Source organism: Triticum aestivum, chromosome 1B (assembly GCF_018294505.1).
Source record: "Triticum aestivum cultivar Chinese Spring chromosome 1B, IWGSC CS RefSeq v2.1, whole genome shotgun sequence".
Lineage (NCBI taxonomy): Eukaryota > Viridiplantae > Streptophyta > Magnoliopsida > Poales > Poaceae > Triticum > Triticum aestivum.
Genome location: NC_057795.1, coordinates 468,009,036 through 468,015,765, shown reverse-complemented (window position 1 = coordinate 468,015,765; position 6,730 = coordinate 468,009,036). Strand labels below are relative to the sequence as shown.

General features: G+C 46.1%; 1 pseudogene; it reads left to right on the top strand.

Annotated features, from left to right (window-relative positions):
• Positions 1 to 1,122: 1,122 nt before the first annotated feature.
• On the top strand, positions 1,123 to 4,019 carry LOC123078991 (protein FIZZY-RELATED 2-like; annotated as a pseudogene).
• The last annotated feature ends 2,711 nt before the right edge of the window (positions 4,020 to 6,730 follow it).

Below are 6,730 nucleotides of genomic sequence, written 5' to 3'. Positions count from 1 at the left end.
TCCATGGTAGCCGCAAGGAAGTGCCTCCTTATTATGCACAAAATAATTATTCCTCCACCTGACAGCGGGAACCCACCAGATGGGCCACCGTATTTCACAAAAAAAAATTCCCCCTGACTGCTGGGACCCACCAGCTACATCTTCGCACGCAAGGAGGTGCGCCCGGGCAAAAAAAACTGATTCGCCCCCCTGACTACTGGGACCCACCAGCTACATCTTCGCACCCAAGGAAGTCCGTCTGGGCACAAAAAAAAGACAATTCGCCCCCCTGACTGCTGGAACCCACCAGCTACATCTTCGCACGCAAGGAAGTGCCTGACAGTCAGGACCCACCTGGTCGAAGCGTATGTAGCATTGTCATTCTGGTCGCGAATGTGTACGTACATATTGGTCGATGTAGAGGCGTGCACGTGTCATAGTAGAGGCGTGCACGTAGCATGTACACGTACGTACAGTGGCCAATGTGCAAGAAAGAAAATATGGCCACGTACGTACATACGGGCGGGGTCTCGAACGCCTACTCACGCATATGTACGGCCAGGGCTCATGTACATGGCTGGGTCGGAACGGAGAAACTGCATCGTTGTCGTGTTCATGGGGAGCCAACCAGCTGGTCAGAACGTAATGCATCAAGAGGGCTTGGACGGAATAGGCGATGGAAATGAGCCCCGGCGTACCGCAGAATGGAGGAAACAGCCTTGTGTTCGTCCGGCCACATTCGAAACAGGATCCTGTTCATCGGGAGGGGTCTGGCGTACCCCAAAATGGAGGAAAGGGACTTATCACTACTAGAAAAAGGGCTATAGATGGGATTGAAACTAATGGCGCACCAGACAGGTGGTGCGCCATTAGTATATACTAATGGCGCACCACCTTCTGATGCGCCATTAGAGTTGAAACTACTAATGGCGCACCATGTCCAGGGTGCGCCATTAGTATCAATTTTTTTTAAACTAGTGCGCCTGTCCAAACATACTAATGGCGCATCCATAGTAAGTGCGCCATTACTAGTTGTAACTAGTAATGGCGCACCAGCCAGAAAGTGCGCCACTAATGTTATTTTTTTTATTATTTTTTTTATAACTTTTTTTGCAAAAGTACTAATGGCGCACTCACACGTGGTGCGCCATCTACAGCGACCGCTTCATCCCCAGCCGCACCGGATCCAACCTCGCGCTCTTCGACCTCGCCCCGGCCCACTCCTCCTCTGCCTCCGGATCTGCCGCTCCCCCCTCACCCTACTGCGCGCTCCTCCGCGCGGTGCTCTTCGGGCCCGACACGCCCGACCGCCTCGCCTCCTCCGCCGGGGCCTCCTCCTCCTCCGCGGCCTCCCCCGTCGGCTCCCCCGCCGGCGGCAACATATTCCGCTTCAAGGCCGAGGTGCCGAGGAACGCCAAGCGGGCGCTCTTCACCGGCGGGGACGACCAGGACCTGCTCTTCCCTGGCATCTTCACCCCCAAGGGCTCCGGCCCCAGGAAGATCCCCAGGTAGCCCTACAAGGTTGGTCGATTACTTCCGATTTCATGGTTTCTTCTTGATTTGCTTTCTTGGTGTGGGGAATTCCTCTTTATCTTCTTCTTTCGTCGCCAAAGATTCCATCTTTCCTCATGATTTTCCTGTACAAAGAGAGAATCTCACGGGAATGTGATTCTCCTGCCTGCTGCTTCTGCCAGGTGCTGGATGCGCCCGCATTGCGGGACGACTTCTACCTCAACCTCGTGGATTGGTCTTCGCACAATGTCCTCTCGGTCGGATTGGGGAATTGCGTCTACCTGTGGAATGCATGTAGAAGCAAGGTATCAATGTCATCCTCACACGATTTCTTTTCTAAGAATTGAAGAGAGAGATCCTAATAAACAAGTTTATCACTCCGCAGGTCACCAAGCTCTGCGATTTGGGGTCGGACGACACCGTTTGTTCCGTGAGTTGGGTGCAGCGTGGCACCCACCTGGCTGTAGGGACTAACCAAGGCACCGTCCAGGTTTTCATCTTGCTCCCATCTGAAATTGATCAAATGACATGTTCAGGATCTGTCAAAGTTTAGGATGACACTTTAATTTACTTTTGCCGAAAGCTTCAATTCAGACACAAAATAATACAGTAGTAACCTTGCATTGTGGAAACGACATCAAAGTAAGATTGTGAGAGTTTCAGAATTTTGCAATACTACCACAGCTCACCAGCAGGCCTTGCATTGTGGTACTTTCATCAGGGGTTACTTAGTTGATGATACTATTTCTTCCTGGTTATACCCATTTCTTCTAAAAAAATCATGACCAATGCGTCAAGTCAGTGCTGCGCACATACCACCAATGGATGAGGGAAACGATAAAGTTTTGTAAATAACCTGAACTAATGTAAACATCATCTTTATCGATGTGTACTTTTAGCCCATAGTATTTCGGTTGGTAAAACTTAGTAATCCTGTTGATGTTTGATATTGGTATAACAATTTGACATTCCAAGGGTGTCTAAATTCTGAATTCCTGATTATCATCTTCAATGTTATCTTATTTAGATATGGGATGCAACATGCTGTAAAAGAATGAGAACCATGGAAAGCCATCGCATGCGAGTAGGTGCTCTTGCATGGAACTCTTCATTGCTTTCTTCTGGTAGTCGTGACAAGAACATCCTTCATCATGATCTACACGGTCTTCTTGCATCTGGTGGTGGAACTGCAGATAGGTGCATAAGATTTTGGAATACGACCACAAATACACACTTGAGTTCCATGGATACAGGGAGTCAGGTAATAATCTAGCTATCTAGTTTATCTATCAGCTACATGCAGCCCTTGTTTGTGTTTTTGAATTAAATTGATTTCTTATTTGCACTTCCAAATTTCAAGTATAATCATATCTACTCTTAAGCCGGATAACTCTCAGAACCTTTTAGCACCGTTACTGACTGAATACTTCAGTCATACCAATTCACTAGTTTTCCTGCAAAAATCAGAAAAGATCAAGACTGGCTGAGCTCTGTTGCACAAAAACTTAAGTTTTGGATCACCTATACAGCTCTAATATAATGCAACCGAAGTCCTTATAGTCCCATCCTTCTAGAAAGCACCAAATTTATATCAAAATGGCATCATGGATTCCTTTTGGAAACAGTCTATGGACATTTTAATTGCTATGTTTTTGTAGCTGTAGATAAAATTGATTCTTGTAGTTGTCATGTTAGAGACCTGCACAGATATCATGTGTTCTGAAGGCATGGGATTGCTTATGTAGAATTGTGGAAGGGGTAGATTTAAAAACATGCTGCTCTTCACATGTACTGATTATGCTAAATGTCTTAACAGGTCTGTAATCTTGTGTGGTCAAAGAATGTGAATGAGCTTGTTAGCACACACGGATACTCCCAGAATCAGATAATAGTGTGGCGGTATCCAACGATGTCAAAGGTATGCCACAAGCTTACACTGTAGCTCATTTATACAATACTGTCTCTCGTTTGTTATTAATTGTGTCCATTCTCTCTATTTGTATAGCTTGCCACGTTGACAGGACATACATTCAGAGTATTATATTTAGCCATCTCCCCTGATGGACAGGTGAAATACTCCCTCTTTGATCCCTATATATGCTATGGACCTAACATTTTGTTTTAGTTCTGTTCTTCTGTTAGAGGTGTCTAGTGTAATTTGTTCTCACTGTTCTTTTTTCTTGTCAATATCGACATCAACAGACAATTGTTACTGGTGCTGGTGACGAGACGCTCCGGTTTTGGAACGTGTTTCCGTCTCCCAAGTCCCAGGTACTTGCTTGATGTTTGAAAATATGGTTTTCCTATCTATATAACTCCTCTTCAGGCGGCGTTCCTCTAACTACTTTCCTTTTTCCTATTATATACAGAGTTCTGATAGCTTAAGTAGCATTGGAGCGACATCATTTGTTAGGAGCTACATCCGGTGACTCGACGAAATCGAGCTTGTAAGTTATTGCGGCAAGTGCTGATCGTCATCAGCACCATTCAATTCCCACACGACCTCCTTCTGTCCATCTGCCGCCGAAGCCAACACCATTTTAGAGATTGCACGGCAGGGGATGATTAACTGGCTGGCTAGCGCGGATTCGATCCCCTCTCCCGCGCTGGAAGCGGCGCATATCTATTGTTGTTTAGCGGGAAATTCCTCTCGTTTTAGCAACTGAGAAATCTATTGGCGTGTCGATTATGCGCTTGACTGATGATATACAAGCTGTAGCTCTATTCAGAACATCATGAAATTCAGAACTGGACCTCGCTGGCCTATGTCAAGGCCTGTGGAGGAATTCAGAATTTGGCCATGTCCTCTGATGGATGCAGTGGGTTAAAATTATCTGTCTGGGTGAAAATCCACATGTTGGTCATCCGATTTTTTCAAGTACAGCCTAGCGGTGGCAGTCACTGTTGTGTCCCGGAATGTGAGAGTGATTGGTTTTGGTTGGACGTCGCGATCGGACAGTGCATGACAGAGTGCGCCATTAGTTTAAACTAGTAATGTGTGCTGTCTATATTTTGTCAAATTATACATTTTGTAACCTGTGCAAAAAACAGAAAATAAAAAATAAAAAAAACCTAATATTCATACTAATGGCGCATCACATGACAGTGCGCCATTAGTATGACAAAGCATACTAATGGTGCATCACTAGACAGTGCGCCATTAGTATGCCGCGGTCACTAATGGCGCATCCCATTGTAGTGCGCCATTAGTATGCCAAAGCACCTGGGTATACATGGCCCCTGGGAGGCATACTAATGGCGCACCCTGGCCTATACTAATGGCGCACCAGTGGTGCGCCATTAGTAAAAATTACTAATGGCGTGCTAGTAATGGCGCACCACTGATGCGCCATTAATGGCCAAATTAGGTGTGCCATTAGTAGGGTTTTTCTAGTAGTGTATGTTGGACCTCCTACGGTCGAAACAGGGTCCTGTTGATCGGGAGGGGTGTGGCGTACCGCAAAATGGAGGAAACGGACTTGTGTTGGAGCGCTATGGTCAAAACAGGGGTATTGTTCATCGGGAGGGGTGTGGTGTACCGCAAAACGGGACTCCATGGGATACAGTTCATCTCCACCGTCGACCTCCTCCAGCCTCCACGGGCCACTGTTCATCCACCGTTGACCTCCTCTAGCCTCCACCTGCTCATGTTCATCCACGGGCTCCTGTTCATCCAGCCTCCACCGTGCGCTACTCCACCGGCTACTGTTCAACCACCCCTCTCAGTGGGCTCCTATTCAACCACCCCTCCACGGGATACTGTTCATCCACCCCTCCACCTTCTACTGTTCATCCAGCCGTCCACAGGGTTGTCCTGTTCATCTAGCCCTCCACGGGGTCCTGTTCATCCAGCCCCAACTGGCTCGATCGATCGGGGTACTGTTCATCTAGAGGCAACACCACGGGGTCCTGTTCATCCACCCCCATTGCTCACTGTTCATCCACCCCCCGCCCGCAACACTCACTGTTCATCCAGAGGCAGCATCGATCGGCTTCAGTTAGCAGCAGTACCGAAGGAAACGCTCGATCGGGTTCAGTTAACAGCCATCGATCGATCACTCGGGTTCAGTAACGCGTAGCCTATAGTGCAATCGCTCGGGTTCAGTTAGAGCTCAATGCCTCGCTTGGGTTCAGTTAGAGCCCAACGCCTTGCACACATGCGCGTACGTGTATGAGAGAAACGCGCATCGCTCGGCCCCCGACCACCCACCGTAATAGGGAACTCCCCGAAATTTTCATCGCCCTCGCTTCTACCATGGTTTTTTCCGTCATGGACGACCCAAAGAATGTCATACAACTGCCTCTCCGGCCCGCCCAGGACGAAAAGCCCTTTTGCTGTCATGATTTTTTGTCATAGAAGTAGGAGCCCACCACATCAAGGATGATACCAGGTTTTGTCACAATTATCGTCATAGAAGTGTCATAAGTATGACAGAAAAAAATTCGTTCGGCCCAAAATGTCACGGATGTGTCTTTTTTTGTAGTGGCATCCACTAGCAAGCAGCGCAGACTGAAGTCAAAAATCTCTCAAGAAATTTGTTGCATTTATATCTATAGTTGATCCATTTTCTTTAGAGAGAAATACTACCCTATTAATAGTCACCCTATAAAGAATAGGTTTTGACATAAATCTACTTAGATCCTGACCTAGGTCAGAAGAAAGAAACTAGAAAGAAGAACAAAACCACAATCGAATTGTGGAATTACCTCACCAGCCATGATTCCCGTGGTGAGCTGCCTTGAGGACGTGATTTAGGTCCACGGTGGTGGTTAATTGGTGGGAGGTAGAATGATGATAGTTTGGGGGTACTTATGTTTAGGTAGATAAGGTGATAATTATTGAGAATGAAAGAAGCACAATTGCAAATACTCTCTCTATTGGTAAATAAAAAGGTGTGGAGGTATCAATTAATGATCAATGTAAACCATGGTGTCTATTCATGCAACGATGGAAATGTAGGCAAGTTCTAAATTCACCCATTTTTAGATCAAACGGGAAGTAATTTACTATAGAGATATGACTGATACATCGCTATATTTATGGGTTATGCAAACATATACAGGTAGTAGTTGTTTTTGATAAAGTTTATTAGCGTCATTCAAATTGTTTTTCTTGAGAGAATATAGTAGCACTAATTTCGTTGGAGAGGATTTCATCATTTTAACTAGCATTATGTATGTGATGAGATATATGTTTATCTACAACAAATGGATTTGTTGGTATATATGAATTGGTTTT